A 9,550-nucleotide genomic window follows, 5' to 3' on the forward strand; every position below is an offset into this window, starting at 1 on the left:
AACCAGGCATCATGCTAGCCTCGACGTCGACAAAGACATTTTGCTGGTGTGGGGGACTTTCTTTGCCCCACTACCACACTCAACCAACCCTCCCTTTCCTTGTCTCACCCGCACTTATACAAACTTGATTTCCCGCCCAAAATTAATAGATCGTACCATCCTTAGGGGTCAATAAACACTCTTTAACAGAGTTTGTACATTTGGTTACACTTACACATCTTTATACGTTAGAACCGTGAACTAACGTTCACGTGATGGTGACCTCTCTGCTCATCATCACAGTCATTTACCCTGTTTTCCCCTTTTGTTGACACTAGTGTAATGTAACTGGAGATAAATTCATCCACAGTGTGTGCTTGAATATATTTGTGAGAAGAAAAATCTAAGACAAATCGCCAGAGCACAGTTTCTCAGCGGGGTAGGTGTCATGTTCAAGACCCCCCAGTATTTGGTGGGCTAATAGCAGAGAGAAAACAAATAACTGAGATTGTGTGTGTGTGTCCATGTGTAAGAGAGAAGGCTCGCTTGGCCATCCGACGTGATATACGTGCCAAAAGTTCTCCCAGAATAAATCAGAGCCATCAGCCTGACAAGCGTTTTTCCAACCGCTATAAACATCTCTCCCACGCGCTCGTCCATCCCAGTGTTGGGGAATATTTACTGGGCTACTCCAGTATCCCGTGTTTACTGTTATGGCACACCTGACTCTGATTGCTAGAAAAGTGTCCAGCTTGGCATGCTAACACTTGTTAGTGTTTGACTGATGGTCCTGTGTGGCTACAGTCTGAACTAGCCAATGAGATGAGAAACGCTATAGTTATCCGAGACCACGGCAGCTGCCAAACTCTGTCTGGAGTGACTGCTTGATGTTACAGCATCCAGGCCAAATCCACGCACGTTTATGGATGCATCTGGTTGTCAGACACATACAGACACTATAGTCAAACTCATTGTTGTCAAGTAACAGGTATCCTGAGGAGCTTGGAAATGCTGAGTTTAACAGTGTCAATGAAGAATGACTGCACGTTCATGGGTGAGCTGTGCTCCTCTGAAGACCTGCCAAAGTTGCCGGAGATGATTTAGCACCTAAGGCCCGAGAGGGTGCTCAAATCTGTCAGGGGTTGCTCGAGAGGTGCTGGCATGTGACTTGTGGCATGAAGAGGTCAGGGACATGGTGTGTTCCTTGATATAACACAGGGATCTCAGATGCCTCTCAGATGTTTCTCTGAGTTGCTGAGTTCACAGGGGTGACTAGATCATCTGTACTGTGTAGAACTATAAAGACAAAATGCCTGAAGTCAGTTTTGAAGCAGTTACAGTTTTTTAATTTTAAGCCTTCAGTACAAACTAAACTCATCATATGTGTGACACAGCTAGTAAATTGTTCGAAATCTGATAATATGCTTTAATTCATTTGTGTCCGTTGACATAATTATTTATTTAAAACAGAAGATTAATGTGATTTGGTGAAAAAAGATGGTGAGCTAGTCTTAACTGGTTTCAACTAGTCCTTCCAGCATGTTTCAGCACATCTGACCAGCTAGAACGACCTTGACTAGCTAAAAAGTGCTAAAAATGATCTAAAACCAGCCAAACCAGCAAGAACAGGCTGTGAGACCTGCTAAAACCAGTCAATCTTCTACGATATTTTGAGAACATTTGGTTTAATAGCCAAAATAGCACATGCTTTTCCTTCAAGTGACAGCGTTTTCATACAGGGCACGTTTGCACCGCATTGGTTTGGTTTCACACTTAGCTTGATTCTATCGTTTGCGTTCGTCTTACTTCATCAAAAACATGCATGACAGAAAATAGAACACGGGTCAATATATTGTGTATTCATTCATTTGGTGCTATTATGCGCAGCACGGTAAACAACATTTGGGTTTACTGTATACATGCTGTACTTTCTGCTGCTTGCAAACAGACTCTTTTGAGGAAACAGTGTATTACCTGCCGCCAACTATAATTAATCGGAAAGCAACATGAGTAGACATTTTACACTGTTTCATGAACTTCATGCACACACCACCGCAGCCAAAAATTAGCAATTCATACAAATACGACAGAACAAAAAAGATCAGCAGTCTTTCTGGAAGTATATATTGCAGAACATATAGTGCAAAATTGAACAAGTCCAGCAGCTGTGAAGGATGACTATGCTAGAGTACAGTCTGTACAGTTTAAAGGTGTGCTGATGATGAAGTATAATCCCATAATCAGTTACATTTTTATTTAATCATTTAACTGTGCTCTGAATTTTTGGTTATTTTTACAAAGCCTTCTTAGTCGTCTGTCACCACCTGTGTAATCCATGCCGTGAGATTTGAGTTACTCTCTTATTACCTTTCCACATTTGGAGCACTTTGGCATTGCGATCAGGTTAATATACAAAATCTGGTGCTCTATTGCGCCAGACCCCGTCACTCACAAGTCATCACATGTCAACGGTAGATTGATTGACAAGTCTTCCCAGACCCAGACCTGATTGGTTAAACTGAACCAATAAGAGCTGTGTTAAGGAATAATGTATTTATGACTGCACTACACAATATTTTTGAACGTTTTGAAATAACTTGACTAAATAAAAGCAAAGAAAAGGCAATTTGCTTGCGTGGGTTTTTAATTTCAAAAGCAGCTCAAATTTCGTTCACCTGCCCAATGCAATTCTCTCTGGCCAACCCGTTCAAAAGAAGCCCAATCTGGCAACCCTTATTATCTCTAATATGTGTTTAATTGAAGTAAATATATCATAATCCCCCAAAACAAGTGCGCAGGTCACTTTACTTCCTGATCAAGTGCACATCTGGGTCCTTGTTGCTTTCATATTTCTGCAAACCACAGCCTACCTCCTTCAGGTAGCCTCGGGTTCGGTAGCCAGATGCGCACCCTGGTTCACTTGACAGCTTTCCCATTAGCCTTTTCTCATGCAAACCGTGCCCTGTTCCGAACTAAACTGCAAGTGTGAATACCACCTTAGTCAACAATGTAAGTAAAATGCAACATCGACTTTGTGATGGCTGATGCTGCAGCCAGACGTAGGAGTGTTAAGTTGACTGCATGGGTGGAGTGGTGCTGTTTTCCAACGGGGATCCATTCATATAAAGGCCTGGCTGGATTAAAGAAATTATGTTTTGTATGGAAATCCTGTGTTTTCCTTTCCCCTTGGCTGCTTGGTCCCTTAAACACTTTAAAAACGTTTTTTGTTGCCTTAAAGGTGTATCAAATTTGTCGCTGGGTGTCGCTGGTGGTCTGAACATGGCACAACCTGCGGTGTGTGTGGATAGAAATAGCTCATTCTAAGGTGTTAAAAACATTACGCTTCATTATAATAGGTCTTTATACACCTCTGAAGACATAGGTATGTATAGTATTTTGCAATTTTGTCAACAGATCCTCCAAAAAAGCACACACTGCACCTTTAAATTTTTAAAGTCCCTGCGAACCGAGCGGAATTTTGAATGAGAAAACGGTGGCCATGGCTTTTTTGGTTCACGGCGATTTGACTGGATGCATAAAACAGCTGTTGCATTTTAAAATGTAACTGTGAGCAGACTGACAGTTGAAATGGAGGAGTTAACGGATGCCTCGTGTAGCCACACCTCCCCCCACCGCGAATCTACGCCAGTTCGTAACACGATTTGACTAAGACCGCCCAAATCTGAACACAGGTAACGTGGGCCTTATAAATCTCACTGTACCGTCGCAGCCATGTCGCGGAGACGACTAATGGTGACATTTTATTTTCAACACTGTTCCAGAGAAGAACAATTCAAATGTTCAGGTTTGTGCAGAGCATTTCACCAACGATTGCTTCTCAAATCTGGGAGAGATCAAGACCGGCTATGCACGTAAACTTTTGATAAAATGTGGGGCAATTCCAACAGTTAAAACTCCACAAGGACTGTCTGGTGCTACAGATTCGCAGACTGTAAGTATATTTTCCTTGTAAAATACTTTGTTACGGACTAATGCGAGTTTGATGTTGTTGTTTCTTTGTGTGATCTGCAAATGCAGACACGCGCGCAACGTGGAAAAAAAACATTAGTCCTAATAATCGGTAATTCTGTTCCAATGTGACAATTTAATCCAGGAACAGGACCGTTGTGTTGTACCGTTTAGAATCCACACGTGTCAATCTCAACACTGTGTAAACATAGCCTTAATGAAACAGATACTTGAGTAAAATCTTGTTATCATTTTCCTATATCTAAAGTAAAACCATTCAACACTATCAGTGATGTGTGTAAAGCTACCAATTATGTACTAATATAACATTTATTTTCTCTTTAAAATGTAAAGTAGGGATTACTCTTATTTTGTCTATAATTGAATTACAATTACATTAGAAGTAATTGAACTTGTATTGTGAAATGTACACAATAGTTGAATTGACCTAAAAATTCAAAGACTAACTTTAAAATGCACGCATTAATGTATCTTTCTCACATTTGTAATATTTTAGTCAATTAATAAGAGTATTTATGTAGTTTTGTTTTATTTATTTGAATGAATTAAAAGAGCTTCATGTCTATCCTTGAATCACTTAACTTGTATAACTAATAACACTTAATATAGGATATAGAAAGTAATTGAATACATTTTGGAGGGAGTAATTTGTACAGTAATCGAATTACACTATAGTTACTAGTTATTAGTTACTTTTTCAGAGTAACTTACCCAACACTGAACACTATGACCCGAAACATCATTAAATGTGCATTTAATGTCTTTCCCGCATGTACAACGTCACATCAGGTTTTACTAAAGGAATTTCTCCAGAAACAATTACCTGAGTGTTAAGCCCTGATTGTGCGGATATTATACGAGGAGCAGGTGCGGTAATTTGAGTCATTTGTGGCAACGTAATGATGAATGGTGTCAGAAGTAAACAATCAGACCGGGGAAGTGGATCTACTGCAGAGTAAGGAGAATTTAGTTTCATCATAAAAGAATTCTCCCTTCCTCTATTTCACTTCGACACTTTTATGCTTTTTTTATTTTCTAGCTTATTGCGGCCGTGGGCCACGTGCTGATTTATATGGTCTGGCAGGGATACAAGAGACCCTCAAGAGACGGAGCCCCACCTCTCAAAGCTTCTCGTTCACATACACAGAGCTCACCCACTGGGCACTTCCCTTTTCCTTCTCGAACAAGATATTAGTTTGGTGCACTTCTGGCGCTGTTATCCATCACATCGTGGGGGCCATGTGAAACAGTGCACCTTTAAAACGTGTCTACGAAAATCAGTCGTGCCTATTCATTCTGGGAGAGGTTACAATGATTTTGGGTTTTGAGTGGTTGGCTTCCCTCTAAGGAGCTCTTTGTCTCAGCTAAGAAAATGTGTGATATAATCGGCCACAGATGAATAGCTAGGTTAAGAGTCGGTTAAAATTTCATAAATGATTTTGATTTAAGATGCAAATGTAGAAAGCCGATGCCCGATCTGTTAAGTATCTATCCATCTTATTTTCGTGGGCGCTACTGCAGAAATGAGCTTGGGTGTAACTTCCGGTGAGATAGCAGAAGTAGTTGTTGCACTTTGAATAACTTATTCTTATGACAGAAAATGAGACTGTGATTCATATTTTGATATGTAATTGTTTTGGTTTCATGTTCTGCTGTTCGTGGCTGCATTTATCCAAGTGAAACTTATTTCACGTCTTAAGTCTATGCGCTTCACAAATACATCTATATGAGGGGCCGTTTAGGCCATAATTATTGAAATGACTCTTACAAACACTAGTGAAATAAAAACATCGATCGAACTTAGTGAAATTCATTCATACATATTAATGAAATGACTCTTACAAACACTAGTGAAATAAAAACATAGATCGAACTTAGTGAAATTCATTCATACATATTAATGAAATGACTCTTACAAACACTAGTGAAATAAAAACATAGATCGAACTTAGTGAAATTCATTCATACATATTAATGAAATGACTCTTACAAACACTAGTGAAACCATACATATGTATTACTGTAATCTTTTACAGACACATTTCAGTGTAGTCGATGAAAGATTTCAGTGTAGTTGATGAGAGCATATTTCACTGGAAAAGGAAGCTGCATCCTCACTTCCGTTTAGTTTGGCGCGCGTTGATGACGTGCAGATATGCCGCGAACAGGAACCTGTCAGATGCAATTAATTTACTGAATTAATTACTTATTAGTTCCTCCAACAACTCCGACCCACTTGCCAGGAAGATCTCATATGCACAGATCTCATATTGCCTTGGCTTAGGTATGAACTGGCAGCGAACTTTAAGCTGCTTGGGCATAAGCCGCCGCACACAGACAACGTCTCGCAGGAGTCACGCAATCTGCGGTTGAGATAAGTGCGGTCACGCTATACGCTTAATTGCGCATCTACACAGGGTTGTACGGTAGCGATCCTCTTGAAAAGTCGAATTGTGAAAAGTAACCACTGTCTGGACATTTCGTTATGGTGATAAAGGTTATGATCGTACTTTTACAGCAAACAATAAATCTATATTCCCATTATTTTGTTGTTTGCCTATGCAATCAGATCATTTGGATCCGGAAATGGAATATGGCCTTTTATATATGGTATGAAACATTCTAGAATATGACTTACAAGAAAAACCATAGCCCCTTAAATTATTTATTATTTGTTTATTTTATTTGTATTAAAAAATATATATTATTATTATTTTGTTATGTTTTATTATAATTGTATTTATGTCATGCACATGGACTGTATTTTCTATTATAACGTTTTGAAATGCCATGTTGTTTTGTATACAAATAATTGTTAAATAAAATTTTAAAAAATAATTATTTGTATACAAAACAACATTACAAAACGTAAGGACTGCAGTTCTAGTAAACAAGGGTTCTCCTCATCCACAGCTCTTACAGCTTGCAACAATGAATGCAAGGTTCTCGTTTGGTCCTCTAGCTCTCTGTGAAGGCTCAACATATTCGTAGCACCATTCGCTGTTTGAATGTCCTCTAAACACTTAAGTGCACTTCTTAGAAAAGCTGTAATATCATCTTCATTGTTACTCGTGTATGAAAATAGCGCAAAACATCGCCGTGGCGTCATTTTGAAATCTTAAAACCAGAGTTTTATTTCCTCGACACACTCTTTAAATCCTGGTAAAGTGGGAGTAAAGCTTCATTCGAATGTGTAGTTCCTATTGGAATTGCAGACGCCAAGAATTACGGAACCGCACGCTTCAGCTTTTTGGGACAGTTTTATAGTTTTATAGCCAAAATATATTTTTAGACAATAAAAAAATTGCATTGACAACGAAACTGTATAAGGAAAAACCGAAGGTAGCGCGGGCGATTGTAAAATATTGCTCAGTAAATTAATTGCATCTGACAGGTTCCTGTTTGCGGCATATCTGCACGTCATCAACGCGCGCCAAACTAAACGGAAGTGAGGATGCAGCTTCCTTTTCCAGTGAAATATGCTCTCATCAACTACACTGAAATCTTTCATCGACTACACTGAAATCTTTCATCGACTACACTGAAATCTTTCATCGACTACACTGAAATCTTTCATCGACTACACTGAAATGTGTCTGTAAAAGATTACAGTAATACATATGTATGGTTTCACTAGTGTTTGTAAGAGTCATTTCATTAATATGTATGAATGAATTTCACTAAGTTCGATCTATGTTTTTATTTCACTAGTGTTTGTAAGAGTCATTTCATTAATATGTATGAATGAATTTCACTAAGTTCGATCGATGTTTTTATTTCACTAGTGTTTGTAAGAATCATTTCATTAATATGTCTGAATGAATTTCACTGAGTTCGATCGATGTTTTTATTTCACTAGTGTTTGTAAGAGTCATTTCATTAATATGTATGAATGAATTTCACTGAGTTCGATCGATGTTTTTATTTCACTAGTGTTTGTAAGAGTCATTTCATTAATATGTATGAATGAATTTCACTAAGTTCGATCGATGTTTTTATTTCACTAGTGTTTGTAAGAGTCATTTCATTAATATGTCTGAATGAATTTCACTGAGTTCGATCGATGTTTTTATTTCACTAGTGTTTGTAAGAATCATTTCATTAATATGTATGAATGAATTTCACTGAGTTCGATCGATGTTTTTATTTCACTAGTGTTTGTAAGAGTCATTTCAATAATTATGGCCTAAACGGCCCCTCATACATCTAAAGTTAAGATGGACTGCTCCTATGAGGGACTGTATGTTACAGTTTATAAAAGACAAACTTTAAAATGTGGACTGCTTCTCTCAAACAAACAGATAATTAACATAAAAAATTACCTAGAATGAATGTGCTCGTAGTTTCAAAAGAGTTTGAGTTTAAATAAACAGACAGTAGGTTGTACAATTTTACCGACGTGTTGTCCAAATCTGTTGGAATATATCACATCATGTGGACATTTCTCATCTGATATGCTTGGTGTACAGAAGTTATTTCTCACTTATCGTCTTTTTAACTAAATGTAGAGAGAATGTTTAAAAAGGTAAAAGGCAGCTTAAGCACGTGATCTTTAGTTTAATGTTTATCAGATTAATGGCCAACTTCATGATATGTGCACACGGCCGTTCAACCATTTGAATTTCGCTTTTGAATACAAAAAAGTATGATTTACTACACATCTTTAAATAGCACACAATCGACATCATGTAAAGATATTGAAAACCCTCCATGATTTTCAAATTGTTCATTTTTTTACGGTCAAGACAACAGAATCAATCAAGTTGCTAAATATCCGTCGTATAAAAGTATTAAAATCATTATCCCATTCCTCTTTAGAGTAGTGGACAGTATGCTGATGTAGTTTATAAGTGCTGTGTGTCAATGTGTAAGTTCACATTCTATTATAAACGAATGACTTGAATGACAGAAATGCAGAAACATCGGAAAGGAAAGTTTCTCCCTTTCGTGCAAAGCATCATGGGGCGTCGGAATAAGGTGGATAAATAGACGACTTTTTATTTTTTATGGGATTTTTTATACAGTCTATTTTGAAATTCTGTTAAATAAATTACAGAAAAAACTTCAAATTTACAAGAAAACATGGAAAACACGTTCTTTTACAGAAACATTTATTTAAAGTCGGTAGCCTGGTACCCCAGAAATGTCATATTTAGTTTTTTAACTCATGCTCAAAATGGAAGATAGGAAGGTAGTGAGAGTTTTTAATCATTTGGTCTTTGAGGTCATTTAAATTGGTGCTAAATTATGTGTAGAATATAATGAAGATAAGATATTAATGAAAACAGATTTATTGTCAATACCGGTACGTTTTCATACCCCAATTTCAAAGGTTGATCGTGATTCTCAGACAAAGGAATGTGATATGTGCTTAGATATTTTACCATATTGTTGGCCAAAACAATAACTTTGTTATTGTAATTTTGCTTGTGGATGATTTTTGTATTGTGTATTTGTGTTTCACTCTTTGGGTTTTTCTGAAAGCCCTATAACATATGAATGCATAGTGTTAATAAATAGATGTATATGTTTAATGAACAGCATTGTTATTCCTGTACATTAATATTAATGGAGCAAAGAT

The sequence above is a fragment of the Barbatula barbatula genome (genome assembly GCF_947034865.1).
Source record: "Barbatula barbatula genome assembly, chromosome: 12".
NCBI classification, from domain to species: domain Eukaryota; kingdom Metazoa; phylum Chordata; class Actinopteri; order Cypriniformes; family Nemacheilidae; genus Barbatula; species Barbatula barbatula.